Source organism: Saimiri boliviensis, chromosome 2 (assembly GCF_048565385.1).
Source record: "Saimiri boliviensis isolate mSaiBol1 chromosome 2, mSaiBol1.pri, whole genome shotgun sequence".
Classification (NCBI taxonomy): Eukaryota; Metazoa; Chordata; class Mammalia; order Primates; family Cebidae; genus Saimiri; species Saimiri boliviensis.
Window position 1 is genome coordinate 128,182,112 of NC_133450.1, and position 18,710 is coordinate 128,200,821.

Genomic DNA, 18,710 nt, shown 5'->3' on the forward strand with positions numbered 1-18,710 from the left:
TGAAGCTTCCCTGGACAAGCCCCTCACCCCACCCTGCCATCTTAACTGTTATGATAATGTAACTACTCCTCACCTCACCCTCCCATCTCAACTACTCTCACCCCACCCCCCATTGTAACTGAACTTACGGTAATGTATACTCCTTGCCCCTACCCCCACCACTGAACTGATCTTACTCTGTAAATTTCCACTGCCCACCCCAAAACTATAAAACCAACTCCTATCCCACTGCCCTTGGCTCATGCCCTGTTTGGCCTTAGCCCCAGCCATGTTGCTCACACAAAGCCTGTTTGGGGGTCTCTTCATTCAAAGCGCGTGCTTTTAATACCGCTAGCATTACAAGGTTCAGTAATTGGTTTCAGTTTGTTCTTGCCTGTAGTTAATTTCCAGATTCTAAAATGGTCTAATTTTATTGTTTTGCAAGTATTTTTGTTGCTTCTGGGGGAGATTGGGTTTATGGAATTCCCTAGTTAGGTCATCTTTAGCATAACACTTTCGAGTTTCATCACGTTTGTTTATATTTTCAAATATGAGTCCATTTTATGGATATACTTCAGTTTGTTTATGCATTCATTGGTTGAATAAAATTTGTGTTATTTCCGATTTTTGTCAATTATGATTAAAACCAGCACCACAAATTCATACACAGTAAGTGTTTCATGTGTGAACATAACTTCTTTTCACTTCCTCTGGGTAAATACCTTGAAGGTGGTTTGCTGTGCTGTGGTGTTAGTGTGTGTTTAAAGCTATAAGAAACTGCAATTGCAAACCTGTTTTCAAAGCAGTTGTAACATTTTGCATTCCAATCAGCAAAAAAAAAAAAAAAAAAAGAGTATCTCAATTGCTCCACATCCTCGCTATCACCATGGTATTCTTTTTTTTCTTTTTAAAAGAAAAGACGAGTTGGTGGCCCCACCTTGCTGAGCAGGAACCAACCTGCTCTTGGCTGGCAGCAGCAGAAAGCCTGCAAGGCTCAGGCTTCTTGTCATCAAATCTAGGAAGTCTGCTCACCAGGCGGGTTGTCTAGAGTTCCCCAGGGAATGTTGTCTGAGTTCTGCTTGCAGGCTGCTCCCAGGGGCTCTTAGGAATCAGCTACGAGCGAAAGCAGACCTCTCAGCTTGGAGGAACTTTGAGTCATCTGGACCCATCCAGTTAGGTCACAGAAGTGCAGACTGAGGCGGCAGCTCCAGAGGGAGCAGGCTCCACGCAGGAAGAAATCATAGCCCTGCTGCGTGCTCACCTGGCTCCTGGCTCCGCCACACACCCAAGGTGTGGTCTTGGACAAGCCACTTTCCCCTTGTCCTGGCCTCAGTCTCCCTGAGGCCAGTTGCCCTGGGGCTGGCCCGTTGCCCTCCAAGTTGCCTTCCGTCTGTGACACTCCAAGTCCAGAGTCTCCTGCCCAGCATCTGGCTGAGAGGTAAACTGGGTCACACTAAGTCTGCAGTCATTGGAGAGTTTCTGGTTGCATGGCCGAGCCTCACGATTATACAATGGAAATAATCCCTGTACCAAAGACACGGCCTGTGTCCCTCCCTTGCCTCCTCCCTCCCTCTCTCCCTCCGCTCGCCTCCCTCCCTCCCTTCCCTCCTTCCTCTCTTTCTTCCCTCCTTCCTTCCTTCCCTCTGCCTTCCCTTCCTTCCTCCCTCCCTCCCTTCTCTCTCTGCCTCTCCGTCTCTCTGTTGTGAGGAGTTATCCTAGCCACTGAGGGGGACTGACTTGAATTCTCCTTCTCCCGTTGTCATTCGTCTCAGTTCTCTGCTGACCTTCCCTTTCCCGCCCCCATGGCTGACTGCGGCACCTCGCCTGGGCGTCCCAGTTGGTCTCTGCCAGTGGAGCGGACTGTGTCCCCATGAACCCTGGGCTTGGACACCACCGTGGAATTGAAGGACCGTAGACATGGAATTGCCCCAGGCACTCAGAGAGGCCACTGCAGACCTGGGAACCCTGATAGCCTGGGCTGAATATGCTCACCCGTCTTCCCATGAAGAAGGGGTTGCCGCCGTCGGGGGAAGAGCCGGTAGTGGGGAGGCAGTCGGGCAGGAAGGGTTTCGGCCCAGCAGCAACCCCACACCCACCATGTATCACCTGAGGCCGCCGGGAGGACTCGGACGGACCAAGCTGCTTCCTTTGCGTCCTTGGCAAGGGATTCTGATGGAGGGGAGGCCTGAGTGGGCTGGAGTGGGGCAGGGGGAGACGTGGCAGCGCCACCCAGCTCACCGGGTGAGGTCGGGATGTGGGCTCTTGCCTGGACACAGCTGGGTGTGCTGTCCTGAGCTCCGGGCTGAGGGGCAAGAAGCCGGGTCCTGCACCCACGGGGGTCTCTGCCTCCATCCAGTCCCCTCTCCCTCCTCCCTCCCTCCCTCCTCCCTACCTCCCTCCACCTCCCTGCCTTGCTGGCCATTTCCCAGGACGTCAGTCACCAGGGGCCGTGGGGATGGAGCACGAGCCTGTGCCCGGACAGCCCTCCCGGCCTGGGCCTCTCTGCACCTTCCAAATGGAGCAGAGCGTGGCATTCAAGGCCGGACAGCCAGGGAGGTGGGCTTTCAAAGAAACAGCAAATGGATGACCGCTGAAGCCGTGGCCCCCGAATAGGTTGCCAGTATGAATGTGGCTGGTGTCTTTGCCAGCCCAGAAGAAAATACTCTTTTTTTTTTTCCTTTAGGCCAGTAGGAAACGAAACCTCCTACCCTGGTGAGTGCTCCCCGCTCAGCAAAGGTCCTCAGCAAAGCAAAGCTCGTAGCTCGGTGCCAGGGGCAGCCTGCAGGGCCAAGTCCTTCCAAACTTAAGTGACCCTGGCTTTTTCAAGGCTCCCCCTCCGTGGCCTCGCTGCTGGAGGGAGAGAGCAGGTGCTGGGGTGGACCCCAAGGCAGGGAGAAAGGGGCCAGTTATGAACGTGCTGTGGTCTGCGGAACTGGGTTTGAAAACGGCCTGGATGTCCTCACTGGGACGGGGAGCAATCTCAGGCCCGTGTTCGACACCAGGCTTGTCCCAACCCATGTCTCTAAGATTCCTCAGGAAACAGGAAGGAGATGGAAAGACTCTCCTGAAGGGACCTCGTAGCCAGGTGCTCACGGCAGCAGGAAGTGCCACGGGGCTGTCAGGAAGCAGAACCCACCAAGGGCCACGTGAGCTCTGGGTTTGGGGTGAGAAGGACAGTGGGCCAGAAAAGTGGGCCTAGAGGGAGGCCAGGGGGAGGGGCGCAAGGGGCAGCTCTAGACCTGGCAAGAGGGTTGGAACTCACAGGTGCCCTGTGCAGACATCTCAGTGGAAGGGAAAGGCTGGCCTACTGGGGCTTGATCCCTACAGCGGCAGCGGCCAGCCTGGAACGCATGTCACAGCTGCACCAGGAGAATCGGGGGTATGCACCGGCCTAGACTCCTGGACAAGCTCCTGAGCAGCGTAGGGAGCGCAGCTCACCCCACAGCCATCTCAAGAGCCGCTATGCGTACTGGAATGTTCTTCCCTTAGTTTAAGCCAAATGTGCCTCTCTGCACTTCCCATGGGACAGTCACAGCTTGTTCTTTCAAGCTGAGGGAGATTTTGCACAGCCTCAGTATAATCTTCCTCATTTCAAAGATGGAGAAACTGAGGCCCAGAAAGGGGCGGTAACTTGTTCATGGTTGAACAGGGGCAAAGCCACGTCAATCCTCTTTTTAAAATTTTTAGTTTCTTGAGATGAAGTCTCACTCTGTTGCCCAGGCTGGAGTGCAGTGGCACAATCTCAGCTCACCGCAACCTCCTCCTCCCTGCTTCAAGTGATTATGCTTCCTCAGCTTCCTGAGTAGCTGGGATTACAGGTGCCTGCGGCCACACCCAGCTAATCCTGGGCTCCCAACCCTCTTGCCAGGTCTAGAGCTGCCCCCTGCGCCCCTCCCCCTGGCCTCCCTCTAGGCCCACTTTTCCGGCCCACTGTCCTTCTCACCCCAAACCCAGAGCTCACGTGGCCCTTGGTGGGCTCTGCTTCCTCAAAGCCCCATGGCACTTCCTGCTGCCGTGAGCACCTAGCCACGAGGTCCCTTTGGGAGAGTCTTTCCCTCTTCTTGTCTTCTGGGGAATCCTAGAGACATTGCACTGGGATAAGCCTAGTGCTGAACATAATGGGAGATCCGTGCTTGCTTTGTTCTGCAGGAGATGATGCTTGGCTGACTCGGACGTGAGGTGTGCAGCCTTCCCTGCACCCCATCAGAGCAGAGGAAGAGCTCAGATAACTTTTGCATCCGGGGTCTTTCCTCCTATTCCAGGGAATGTGAGGTGGGGACTCAGCCTTGCCGATGGGCCTGTGGGACCCATGCTGGGGAGCAGGTCACCCTTTGAGGTCCCTGCCGGCTGCTCCTGACACACACAAGTCAGTAAGGTTCAGACTCTTTATTTTAATTAATGTAATATATTAATTTAATATGGAAGCCCCTGTCCTCTTCCTCCTTCTTTTTTCCTTCTTTTTCTTTCTTTCTTTTCTTTTCAATTTTTAAAATTGAAGTGAAATCAACATACAATAAAATAGATCTCAAATAAACAGCTTGATGGGTTTCCAAAATGCAAGCACCCATGTAATTAACCCAGAAATCAAGACATAGAACATGTCCATCACCCTAGAAAGTCCACCCCATTTCCAGTCAATGCACCCCTCCCCTCTCTAGAGGCGGACGCTGCTCCGACTCACATCATCAGGCGTTGGCTTTGCCTGCCCTAGACCTTCGCCAGAACAGAACCATTTGTTTGTGTCCGACAGCTTTCACCCAGCGAGAGGCTTCTCCAAAGGGCTCCCTCCTTGGCTTGGCCTGTGGATGGCTGCCTGGCACTGCATCCTCACACACCCTGTCCCTCTGTGTACATGCCCCTGTGTCTTTTCCTCTTCCTGAAAGGTCTCCAATCATATGGGATTGGGGCTCCACCCATATGACATCATTGAACCTTAATCACTGAGGGGCCTATTTCCAAGTACAGTCACATTCTGAGATAGTGGGGCTCAGGGTTTAGTGTATGAATTTTGGAGGGACACAATTTACTTCATAACAGAGTGATACGGTTTGGCTGTGTTCCCACCCAAATCTCATCTTGAATTGCTGCTCCCATAATCCCCACATGTCATTCGAGGGATGCAGAGGGAGGTAATTGAATCATGGGGGTGGGGTTTTCCCATGCTGTTCTTACGATAGTGAATAAGTCTCATGAGATCTGATGGTTTTATAAAGGCGCATTCCCCATGAGATCTGACGGTTTTATAAAGGCGCACACGCTCTCTTGCCTGCTGCTGTGTAAGACATGACTTTGCTCCTCCTTCATCTTCTGCCATGATTGTGAGGTCTCCACAACCATTTGGAACTGTGAGTCCATTAAACCTCTTTCCTTTATAAATTACCCAGTCTCGGGTATGTCTTTATTATCACACCTGAGAACAGACAAATACACATAGACATTTAGAAACTGTTAATTTCTGAATATCTGTCTTTCATCATTGATAGTTTTTGATGACTTTCTAACTTCATCTTTCCTTCCGTATTTATTAGTTTTCATTTTTCTGAAGGAAGAGCTTGCCCTTCCCCACAGTTATTTCTTTATCCATTTCAGCATAGATATGAATTTCTCTTATATTCAGTGGGTTGAAACCCATTGCTATCATTATTTATTTTTGTGCTCTAATTATCCTGAATTTGGCCAGTGGTAGCTTCTGTCATCTGGTTCCTATTTTTTTTTGACATGTGCTCATAGTTTTTTTTCATAGATTTTATTTTTTAGGCCATTTTAGACTCATTGCAAAATTGAATTTGAAGCTCTGAGTTCCCATATGCCCCCTGCCCCCACACACATAACCTCCCCCCCATTATTAACATCCTGCACCACAAGGCCATGATTTCTGAGCACTTCCTCCAAATATTTATGCTTGTTTTTATTCCCCAGTACCTTCAAAATTCCTTATTACGTCCAGGTTTTACAACTGTTTTCTGTAGGGTGTGTGTAGGGGTGGGAGTCTTCCAGTAGGGTACTGCTTCACCATGCCTGAAAGCAGAAGTCCTACACCTTTCTTTTATTATCTGGATTGGAAATATTTTCCTTTTAATTAGAGAGTTTAGTCTACTTGCAGTTAATAAAATCATTGATATGGTTGGGTTCAAGTCTACTATCTTACTGCTTGGTTTCTATTTACCCCCTTTTATTCATTCTTTGCTTTCTTCCTCCATAGCTTCCTTTGAGTTAATTGCCTTTTTTTAAATTCCATTTTATTTCCTTTTATGGGGTTTCGGCTATACTTCTTTGTATTGGTTTTATTTGTTTCTGCAGGATTACAATATGCATTCTTTACACATAACAGTCCAATGGGAAGGAATGTTATACCATCTCATATATAACCTGAGATGCAGCAGCATAATTCCATTTCCTCCCTTCCAGCTTCTCAATTATTGCTGCCATAAATTTTACTTCAATAAGTTACAAGCCCTATTGCTCATCCATTGAACAATCAATTGTCTTTTAAGGAATTAGAAAAATACAATTTTACATTTATGCACATAGTAACGATTTCCAATGCGCGGTCTTCCTCCCTGCACAGCAGAACTTTTATCCATTATCATTTCCCTTTGCACTGAAGAAATTCCTTTAGCATTTCTTGTAGTGCAAGTCTTTTGGCAAAGAATCTTCTTGTATTTCATTTCCCCGAGAATGTCATTATTTCTCTCTCATGTTTATTAGAGTTTACTTTTTTTTTTTTTTTTAGAGCAGTTTTAGTTTCATGGGAAATTGAGTGCACGGTACAGAGACAGTACATACACCTCCTGCATGCCCCTCACGAGCCCAACCTCCCCCATTATCAGCATCCTCCACAGAGTGGTCCACTCATAACAGCTGATGAACCTATAGTAACACATCGCTCCACCCAGAGTCCGTAGTGTATGTTAGGGTCCACTTGTGAGGTTGTACATTCTATGCACTGGGCAAATTTATAACACTACAGTATATGTTATATAGTATATAGTAACCACGATAGTATCATACTGAATATTCACTGCCCTAAAAATCCTCTGTGCTTCACCCACTGGGAAGGGCAAACTGTGGAGACAGTAAAAATTTCAGTGGGTAGGAGGGAAGGAGGGATAAGTCGTACAGTTAGAACAACACAGTATGTAGCCCTTTCAGGTGACTGGCGTCTTTCAAATAGGAATACATGTTTAAGTCTTGAAGTCAGGTAGTATCATTCCTCCAACTTTGTTCTTCTCCTTTAACATCGTGCTGGCTATCTTGATCTGTTGCTTTTCCATATAAACTTTAGATTCAATTTGTTGATACCCACAAAATAACTTGCTAGGATTTTTAATGGAACAGCATTAAAACTATAGATCAGTTTGGGAATAACGCACAACAATACTGAGTCTCCCTATCCACGAACATGGAATATCCCTCCACTATGTGGTTATTAGTAGTAGTATTATTATTTATTTTTCTTTTGAGACAGAGTCTCACTCTGTCACCCAGGCTGGAGTGCAGTGGCACAATCTCGGCTCACTGCAACCTCCGCCTCCTGGGTTCAAGTGATTCTCCTGCCTCAGCCCCCTGAGTAGCTGAGACTACAAGCACATGCCACCAGGCCCAGCTAATTTTTGTATTTTTAGTAGAGACAGCATTTCACCATGTTGACCAGGCTGGTCTCAATCTCCTGACCTCAGATAATCTACCTTCCTCAGCTTCCCAAAGTGCTGGGATGACAGGTGTGAGCCACCATGCCCGGCCATTCTTTGATTTCTTTCATCCGAGTTTTGTAATTTTCTTCATATAGCTCTTGTACATATTTTGTGAGATTTATACCTGAGTATTTCATGTTCAGGATGCTAAATTTCAAATTCCGCTTGTTTATTGCTGGTATATTGGAAAGCAGTTGATTTGGGGTATTAACTTTGTATCCTGCAACCTTGCTGTAATTGCTTATTATGCCTAGGAGGTATTTTTCAATTTTTTTTTTTACTATTATACTTCAAGTCCTGGGGTCCATGTGCAGATCATGCAGGTTTGTTACATAGGTGTGCATATGTCTATAGAGACAATCAAGTCTTTTGCGAACAAAAACAATTTTGCTTCTTCCTTCCCAAGCGTTATATCTTTAATTTCATTTTCTTGTATTGCATTAGATAGAACTTATAGCATGATGCTGAAAAGCATCCTTGACTTATTCCTCATCTTAGCAGGAAAGCTTCAAATTTCTCACCATTAAATATGATAGCTGTAGGGTTTTTGCAGTTACTCGTTACTGAGAAAGTTCATCTCTATGCCTAGTTTACTGAGAGTTTTAAAGACCATGAATAGGTGTGAAATTTTGTCAAGTGCTTTTTCTGCGTCTATTAATATGATCACATAATTTTTTTAACCTGTTAATGTGCTGGATGACACCTGATTGATTTTGGAATGTTGACTCAGCCTCGCATACCTGGGATAAATGCCACCTGGTTGTGCTATAGGCTTCTCTGAATCCATTGCTGGATTTGATTTGCCAGTATGGCTCAGGATTTTTGTATCTTTGTTCATGAGCAATATCGGCCTGCCGTTTTCTTTGCCTGCAATGCCTTTGGTTTGGTAGTAGGGTAATGCTGGCCTCATGGAGTGATTTAGGAAGCATTCTCACTGTTTCTGTCTTCTAAAGGAGACTGTAGATAAAGATAACTGTTATAACTTCTTTGAACAATTGGTAGAATCCACAGGCAAACCCATGTGGGCGAAGTGCTTTCCGTTTCAGAAGGTTATTATTTATTTAATTTCTGTAATAGACATAGGCCTATCAGGTTATCTGTTTCTTCTTATGTGAGTTTTGGCAGAGCATCTTTCAAGGGATTGGTTCATTTCCTCTGGGTTATTAAATTTGTGGGTGTAGAGTTGTTATAACACATTCCTTTTTTTTCTTTTCATTTTCATGGGATAGGTAGTGATAGCTTCTATTTCATTTCTGATGTTAGTCAGTTGTGTCTTCTTTCTTAGTTAACCGGGCTAGAGATTTACCAATTCTATTGATTTTTTTTTTTTTTTTTTTCCCAAGAACCAGCTTTTGGAGTTAGGTATTTCCATTCCTCCATGTGGAAGGCTAGAGCTGGCTGGAAATGGGTATTTCCCTTTCCCCAGGTTCATTAGGCTCCGATAAAACCCCAGAAGCTTAAGTACTGGTGAAATAGTTTCTCCTAAGGGCAGACTTTGTTTAGAAGAATATAATGCTCTAGTATATTTCAAAATGGTACCTTTTCCCTTTTCCTTGCCAGAAGCAGGAAGGGATTTTTCTCCAATATGCACTAGAGGACCTGATAGAGATCCTGGAGGTAAAACTCACAAAATAGTTCCTTCCCACTCCCGTGACTGGGTCTTCCTGGAATTTTTAACTCTCAGACTTGTCCACACTAAGCCTCCAGCGATTTTTGGATTACACTTTAGGTTTTCTGTGCTGGCACTGGTAAACAAACAAAGATAGAGGGGCAGAAGCCAAGGTTCTTGATATATAGGTGAAGCCTCCCAGTAACGGGATTCAGAGAGAATAGATGGTAACTGTCTACAGTGCCCTGAAAGCTGTTAGACTCTCTGCAAAAGACCTAGTAAGGAAAAGAGACTCTCTACAGAATGAAAAAGAGGAAAAAAGATTCCCCTACAAAAGATGGCTTTACAGGGCCATTTCAAAATATGTTAAAGAAAACCTATTTTGGGGTAAAACACTTTGGTTTCCTTCAGGGTCTACTATCTGTCACGGGACGCTATACCTGAGTCGGGTTGGAGCGGGTTTCTTATTGTTACAAAGACTCTGTGTTGTTTGTCTTATGATCTCCGTTGTAACGTTAATGCTGCTCGGCTGTGCCTGCATTCCAAAGGAAGAAGCGTATAATGAGCCACATCTGATCTCCACCTGTTGTCATGATGTAAACTAGCTTTTCAGGTTTCTTTGGGATCCCCTTGGCCAAGAGAGGGGTCCGTTCAGTTGGCTGGGGGGGCACATAGAATTTTATGCTTGGTTTACACTGTGAATTTTTGATCATACAATAAACATTATAGGCGATACGTCATCGATTCCCTGGATTCAATTATCTTCCTTTAAAGAGTGTTTCCCTTTTTTCTGCCAGGGAAATAAATCAGTGGTAATCATTACTTTGCTCTGGGAGAGGCTTGCTTTAAGGTTTTCAGAGGGCAAGTTCCTTCCCATTTTTCCCTTAGCCCTACAGTGCGGTCCTTAGTCCTGGACCACGGTCCTTCTACCTAAGCCATGGTTTTAATTTGGCTTCAGTGGAAGGGATAACGTTTCAAAAATGGAACTTCAAGTTCTATCTCTCCAGCACTGGGCAGCTGAATAAATCTGTGCCATGATCTTTCAGACTTCTAGGTGCTGCTTTTCACTGAGATCTTTACGGTATTTACTTGTACATAAGCAGTTTAGGAGTTAGCCAGGATTTTGAAGAGGCATTTGTAAGCAGATATGGGGATACTTCTTCCAGCCCATGACCGTCTCCTCTTCTTCCTTCACTTTCAGCTTCTACGGTTTCTCTGAACTCAGACCTCTGATTCAGCAGCCTCTTTAGACCGTCACTTTCTGCTTGAGCTTCTTCCTGCAAGCCATACTCACCACACTGGATAGTGCCTCTCAGGGAAACATTGTTTAAACATACATCTCGTCTAACGTTTCCTTGTGTATGTGCAAGTCTTCGTCTGTTGCCCAGGCTGGAGTGCAGTGGCTTGATCTCGGCTCACTGCAACCTCCGCCCCTCCTGGGTTCAAGTGATTCTCCTGCATCAGCCTCCCAAGTAGCTGGGACTACAGGCACCTGCCACCACGCCTGGCTAATTTTTGTATTTTTAGTACAGACGGGGTTTCAGCATATTGGCCAGGCTGGTCTCAAACTCCTGACCTTGTGATCTGCCTGCCTCGGCCTCCCAAAGTGCTGGGATTACAGGCGTGAGCCACCGCGCTCGGCTAATGTTTTCTTGTTTTAGGTGTCACGTCCCCTTAAATTTTAGCGTGTTTTGGGTTGTTCTTAAATGCTCATTCAGATGGCTGTTTTCATATTTTGTCCAGAGTGTAATTATTGTCAGGATAAAACAGAGTCTGTTACGAGCTATTCTGCCATTATTGGAGTACTCGGTCTTTTACTTTAACTTCAAAAATAATTATAGACTCACAGGAGTCTGCAGGAAATTGCAGAAACAAAACACAGAATCCAATATAGTCTTCTCCCAGTTGCTCTTAACGGTGCTAACTCTAGTATAGTATGAGAACCAGGGAACTGACCTTGGTGCAAGGCTGTTAACTAGACCACAGACCTTATTCCATTTTCACAGCCATGCATTTGTGTATGTGATTGTGTTTGCAGTTCTGTGCAATTTGATTCCATACACAAGTCTGTGTAATCACCGATTATACAAAGAAGCTCTCTTGTGCTGTCCCTTTCATAACTATTCACTATACAAGCAATGTGCACAGTCCATTCCACCTCTGTCCGCTGGAAAGCACTAACACGTTCTCCATTTCTACATCTTTGTCATTTTAAATGCTATGTAAAAGGAATCATATCGTATGCTGATTTTAAGATCGACTCTATACATCAAATGCGACGCGGCTGAGATCCGTTCTGGTTGGTGCGTGTACCAACAGTTCATTCCTCTCTTTCTTTCTCTTCTCTTTTTGAATTTGTTTTGAATTTCTAATAATAAACTTTTAATTTTAGAACAGTTTCAGATTTACAGAATTATTCCAAAGACAGTACAGAGAGTTGCCATGTACCCCACACCCAATTCCCCCATGTTTTTGATGTCTTACATTTGCACAATACATTGGTCAATTAATGGGCCACTATTGAGATGTTCTTGTTGAATAGAGTCTGTACTTTACCTGGATGCTTTTTATTTAAAAGTGAGCTTTCTTTACGTGTTTCCCTGATGTCGTTTCTCTGTTCCAGGATTCTGTTTCATGTAGTCATCATGTCTCCTTAGGCTCTTCTTGATTGTGACAGTTTCTCAGGCTCTCTTTTTATTTTTTTGATAACCCGGAGGGTTTTGAGGAGTATACATGAGGTGTTTTGTAGACTTTCCCTCAGTTGGGACTGATCTGATGTTCTCGTCGTGGTAAGAATGGGACAATGTGTTTGGGAAAGGAAGACACAGAAGTAAAGTGCTGTCTCGTTACAGCACATCCAGGGTACATGTTACCATGTAGCTTCTCACTGTTGACGTTCAACTTGATCACCTTATTTGAAGTAGGGCTTGTGAGGTTTCTCCACTGTAAAGTGACTATGTCCATCTCCTTTTCCATACTGCAATCTTTGGGGAAAAGTCACCATGTGAAGCCTACACTTAAGGAGTTGGTAGTGCTGCTCTATCTCCACGAGGGCACGATACCCACATAATTATTTAGATTCTGCACAGGAGATTGTCTGCATTCGTTTATTTGTTTATATCAGTGTTAATTTTATACTTTTGGCTATAACCCAATACTACATTTATTTCATCACTCATTGTTTCAGCTTTGACCACTGGAAGCTCTTTCAGTTGGTTCTTTTACCCCGCTGACATATGTCACATCATTGTGAGTTTCCTGTTTGGGTGTTTTTTTTTTTTTTTTTTTTTTCTTTTCTTTTCTTTTAGCACTTTTCTTTCTTCCTGGTACTACAAGATACTCCAGGCTCATCCTGAACTTTTCTGGCCCAGCCCCGGAATCAATCATTCTTCTAAGCATTCCTGGTTCCTTTTATTGGAGAATGGTGTTAGAAAGCAAGGTCTGGGTGAAAGATAAGCTCATTGCTAGTGTAGCGTCATTGCCTCTAGGCCCTCTTAGCCGATAGAGCAAGGTGATATGTTTGTTTATACTGACTCATATACATACACATCTTTACATATTTCTGTATGCAGCTATATGTGTTTATATTATTCTAAACATGAATTTATACTGATGTCAATTCTAATCGATTGCTACAGGTATCATTTTAGGCTCCTCGCCTATCTGGAACTTACTACTTAACACTAAGAATCTTGGCTCCCATCATCTGTCATCTGCTTACTTAATTGTTTATGTCCAGTGTGCCTGGAGAGCAGCTTCACGACAACCTGTACCCTCTGTGGGAAACAACTTTATCAACTAGAATGCAGTGTTTAGGTACAGTTCTTTTGCCTTTATGTTCGGACTCTGCTACGTTCAAAGTCACTGAAGTGAGCACCTTATTCTCCCATTCCCTTATATTAGGCTGTTTGATACATCTGTAATGCATTTAGATGATTTTTTTCAGTAACTACATTCCATCGTGGGCTGTCCCAACCTCCTAAATGATTTTTAAATTGCATATATGGGAAAAAATTTGATATGTTAATGTTGTACGGTAAAGCTTCGTGGATTTTAACAAATGTATGTATCAGGTAGCCATCATCACAGTACCACACAAGATTGCTTTCCTGCCGTAAAATATCCCTTGTGATGTGTCTATTCAATTGTACCCCCGGTCCCCTAGAAATGTTTTTTTATTGTCTCAATAGTTTTGCCTTTCTCAGGATGCCATATAATTGGAAACTTCCAGAATGTAGGCTTTTCAAATTGGCTTCTTTCATTTAGCAATATGCTTAACAGTATTCTTTCACTTAGAAATGAATATTTAATATTTATCCATGTCTTTTCGTGACTTGATAGGTCATTTTTTTATTGCTGAATAATATTCCACTGTATGGATGAGCCACAGTTTGTTTATCCATTCTATGAAGGACATCTTGGTTATCTCCAGCTTTTGGCAATTATGGATAAAGCTGATATAAACATTTATATGCAGGTTTTTGTGTGGACATAAGTTTTCAACTCAGTTGGGTAAATACTGAGGAGCATGATTGATGGATCATATGGTAAGATTATATTTAGCTTTGTAAGAAACTGCCAAACTGTCTCCCAAAGTGGCTGTGCCATTTTGCATTCCAACCAGAAATGCGTGAGAGTTCCTGTTTCTCTGCATCCTCACCAGCAATTGGTATTGGATTTTAACCAACCTAATAGGTGTGCACTGGTGTCTCATTGTTGTTTTAACTTACAGATTGCTAATGATAAATGATTTTGGGCTCCTTCCACATACTTTTCTTTGCTATCTATATATCTTCTTTTGATGAGGAGTCCATGAAGATCTTTTTCCTATTTTTAAATTAGGTTGTTTGCTTTCTTCCTGTTAATTTTTAAGAATTCTTTTTAAACATTTCGGACGCAAGTTCTTTAGCAGGTATGCATTTTGCAAATATTTACCCCAAATACGTGGTTTTTATTTTCATTCTCTTCATGTCTTTTGTGGTACAGAAGATTCTAATAACGTCCAATTTGTAATTGTTTTCTTTCATGGATCATGCTGTCGATGTTGTGTCTTAAAGTTTATCGGCAAACCCAAAGTCAAGTGGAATTCTTTCTGTGTTTTCTTCTAGGAGTTTTATAGTTTTACATTTTCCATGTAGGTTTATGATCTGTTTTGAGTTAATTTTTGTGAAAGGTGTAAAGTCTGTGTTTAGAATCATTTGTTTGCATATGGATGTCCAGTGATTCCAGCACAATATTTTGAAAAAATTACACTTTCTCTATTGAATTGCCATTGCTCTGTTGTCAAAGATCAGTCAGCTAGAATTGTGTGGGCCCAATTCTGCATTCTGTATTCTGTTTCATTGACCTTTGTGTCTATTTTCTGCCAATACCACATAGTCTTGATTACAGCTTGATTACTACAGTTCTCGAAATCAGATAGTGTGAGTCCTTCAGTTTTGTTCTTCCTCAGTATTTGTTGACTATTTTGTGCCTTTTCCCTTTCTGTATAAACTTTAAATAAGTTTGCTGATATCAACAGTTTTCTGGCAAGTTGATTGGGATTACATTAAATCTCTAGATTAACAATATTGAATCTTCCAATCCACAAACATGAAATATCTAAAGATTTTAGCCAGGTACAGTGGTTCACGCCTGTAATCCCAGCACTTTGGGAGGCCGAGGTGGGTGGATCATCTCAGGTCAGGTGTTCGACTAGCCTGGCCAACTTGGTGAAATGCTGTCTCTAGCAAAAATACAAAAATTAGCTGGGCGTGGTGGTGGGCATCTGTGATCTCAGCCACTTGGGAGACTGAAACAGGAGAATCATCTGAACTTGGTAGGTGGAGGTTACAGTGAGCCAAGATGGCCCCATTGCACTCCAGCCTGGGCTACAGAGCAAGACTCTGCCCCTGACCACCTCAAAAAAAAAAAAAAAAATACGAAGAAAGACAAAAGAAAAAAAAAATTATCAGAGTTTATTTCCCCTTTATTACTGAAGAATATCTTTTTCAAGATACAGAATTTGAGCGCTGGTAGTTCCGTTTGTTCATAACTCAGAAAATGTTGTGCCACTTCCTCCCGACCCTCATGATTTCAGCTGAGAAATCTGCTGTCATTTGGATTGGTGTTCCCATAAGCATAGCACAGTCATGCATCAATGAACGGCAGGATACATTTTGATAAATGAGTCAGTAGGTGATGTTGTCATCATGCACACATCATACAGTGTACTTACACAAACCCAGTCTACTACACACCCGGACTATTTGGTATAGCACATTGCTCATCAGCTACACACCTGTATAGCATGATACTGTACTGAGTACTGCAGGCAACTGTAATACTTCGGTGAGTATTTTTGTATCAGATCTATCTAAATGTAGAAAGAGGACAGTAAAAATACGGTGTTACAATCTTCTGAGATCACCATCATACACACGGTTTGTTGATCAGATTATTGTATGCAGCACGTGACTGTGTGTCTCTTTTCTCTGAATGCCTTCAGGAATTTTTCTTTGTCTTTAGTTTTCAGAAATTTGATTATGATGTTTCTTGGTATGGGTTTCTTTGAGTTCATCCTGCTCATCCTGTTTGGGGTTCTTTTCATATCTTGGATCTAGAAACTTATGCTTTTGACAAATTTAAATTAAGGCCAAGGTGGGAGGATCACTAGAGGCCAGGAATTTGAGACCAGCCTGGGCAACATAGCAAGACCCTTGTCTCTACAAAAAAAAAAAAAAAAAGAAAAAGAAAAAGAAAAAGAAAAAAAGAAATTGGCAAATTTTCAGCCTTTATTCACTCAGATCCTTTGAGAGTCTCACTTTATTTCTCCTCTCTTTCTGGGACTACAATGACATGAATGTTCAAACCTTTGTGATAGTCCTGGTAGTCCCAGAGTCTCTGTTCACTTTCTTCAGTTTCTTTTCTCTCTGTGGCTCAGATTGGTCTGTCTTTGAATTCTACTGACCTGTCTTTGAGTTCACCACTTCCCTCCTCTGCCATCTTTAATTCACCACTCAACCCATCTAGTGAGTTTTTTTTTTTTTTTTTTTTTAATTTAGTTCCTGTACTTTTTCAGCTCTGAGATTTCCCTTTGGTGTGTGTGTGTTTTTTTTAAATACCTCCTATTTCTTCTATTTTTCTATTTGTTTCAAGCATGTTCACAACTGTTGCTAAAGCATTCTTAAGATTGCCACTTTATAATCCTTGTCAGAGAATTCCAACATCTGAGTCATCTCCACACTGGCCTCTGTTGACTGTTTCTCATTCAAGCTGTGATTGTCCCAGTTCTTGGTCTAATAAGGCTTTGTTTACTGTGTTCTGGATATTTTGAGCACTGAGTCCGGAGACACTTACCTATTTCATCTTCCTTTTTAACAGGCAGTCGTGCTGCTCAGGTGCGGTGCTCAGGCCTGGGTGAGGGTGGGGGTTTTACTCCCCACCTTGCTCGTTTAAAACCATCCAGCCGAAGTGATTCCCCGAGACATCCCACCTCATTGCCGAAGGGTGAGGCTGAAAGTCCCGTTTCCTAGTTGACCCTGCTCTCGAAAGCAGAGCACGAGACTTGCAGTGCCTGTTTGCTGCTGAGTGAGGGTGGAAGTTTGGCTCTCTGTTAAACCCTGTTGGCATCAGCAGCATGGGGGCAAAGCTTCACCAGCACTGCCTCATTCAGCCTTATGCTGCCCCACTGGTTCTGGGTGGGGACAGATATATTCAGCTCTCAGCTGGACCCCACCAACACCATTGGCTGGTGAGACCAAAACCAATGTGTTCGGGCTGCCCGCTTGGCCAGTACCACTGGGTACTGGGGGAGGGTGGAGGTTGAGCTTCCTGATGGGTCCCTCTGGCAGGGAGGCTGCTATTCCATTGGTTTGGCTGCAGCAGGGTGGGTATTTTCTTTTTCTTTCTTTCTTTCTTTCTTTTTCTTTCTTTCTTTCTTTCTTTCTTTTTTTTTTTTTTTTTTTTCTTGAGATGGAGTCTCTCTCTGTCACCCAGGCTGGAGTACAATGGTGTGATCTTAGCTCACCACAAGCTCTGCTTCCCGGGTTCAAGTGATCCTCCTGCCTCAGCCTCCTAAGTAGCTGGGATTACAAGTGCCTGTCACCACACCTGGCTAATTTTTAATAAAGACAGGGTTTCACCATGTTGGCCAGGTTGGTCTCAAACTCCTGACCTGGTGATCCGCCTGCCTCAGCCTCTCAAAGTGCTGGGATTACAGGCGTGAGCCACCGCACCCAGCCTAGGGTGGGTATTTTCGAAAAGGTTTTGTGTTCTGCTAAGCCGTCGTTTTTACCTTTCGCTAGAGGAAACAGGCTTTTCTTACGGCTTTTTATGTTGTTTTTGTTTTTCTGTGGTCTGTGTCTGTTGGTGGCTAGGGTGGCAACTTCTCCAGCACCCAGTAAAGGCGATGTAGGAGGCAGCCAGGGCACTCACTGCTGCATTGTCCCTGTAGTTCCGAGGTCACCTGTTTGTCTGTCTTCTTCCCGTCTTTCAGAACCTTACCAAACTTGTTTGTCATGTTATGTCCAGAATAGTTGGGATTTTTTTTTTTTTTTCATCAAAAAGGAAATGAGAGAAGGAGGGGGCCACTTTATCTTGGCTGGAACTGGAAGTTTCTACCTTTAATATTTCCCCCAACCCTTTAATAATGAAACAAAGCTCTCCTGAAATAAACCTGTGAACCCTCTCAAGGACTGCAATCCTCAGCGTGGAAAACGCTAACTAAATCACTGCGGAGTGTTCCCTGCGTAACTAGTACAAATCTTTTCAGATTATTGTTGAAAAGAAAACACACATCAAAAATATCCTCAGGGAGTTTTCAAACTCGTGAAGCTCCGTGGCCAGTCCCGGAGATCTGAGTTTTGGTGAAGGAGCAAAATGTGGGTCCTGGCCTGTGTTCGGGTGTCGGGCACCTCCTCCCTCCCACCGCTGGCATTCTGTACCTGACGCTCCTTCTCCTTCTGGTTCCTGACCCCTAGCTTTTCTCAGTGTGGCCAGGTAATTTATAAAGCAAAGAAGTTGAATTAGTTCCTGGTTCTGCAGGCTGTACAAGCAGGTGCCAGTGTCTGCTCCACTTCTGAGGCGCTTCAGGGGGCTTTTACTGATGGTGGAAGGTGAATGGACACAGAGCTGTGTTCAATTCCTGGCCTTGCCACTCACTGGCTGAGGAATGCTGGGCCAGTCTCTTAACTGCTGTGTACCTGGATTTGTTCCTCTGTGAAAATGGGATGAGAGCTATACAAACTTTATGGGGTAGCTGTGATGATTCAGTGAGAAAATGTGTGTAAAGATTAGAGTGTAATCAATATTTTATTTATTGTTTTTTTTTTTAACATAAATAAATATATTTTTTGAATGGATGAATAAAAGAGCTGAGAACAGTGGCAGGGCTCTAGCCATCACTCTATAACGCATAATGTCATTTCTGCCTGGATAGGCCCTTCTCA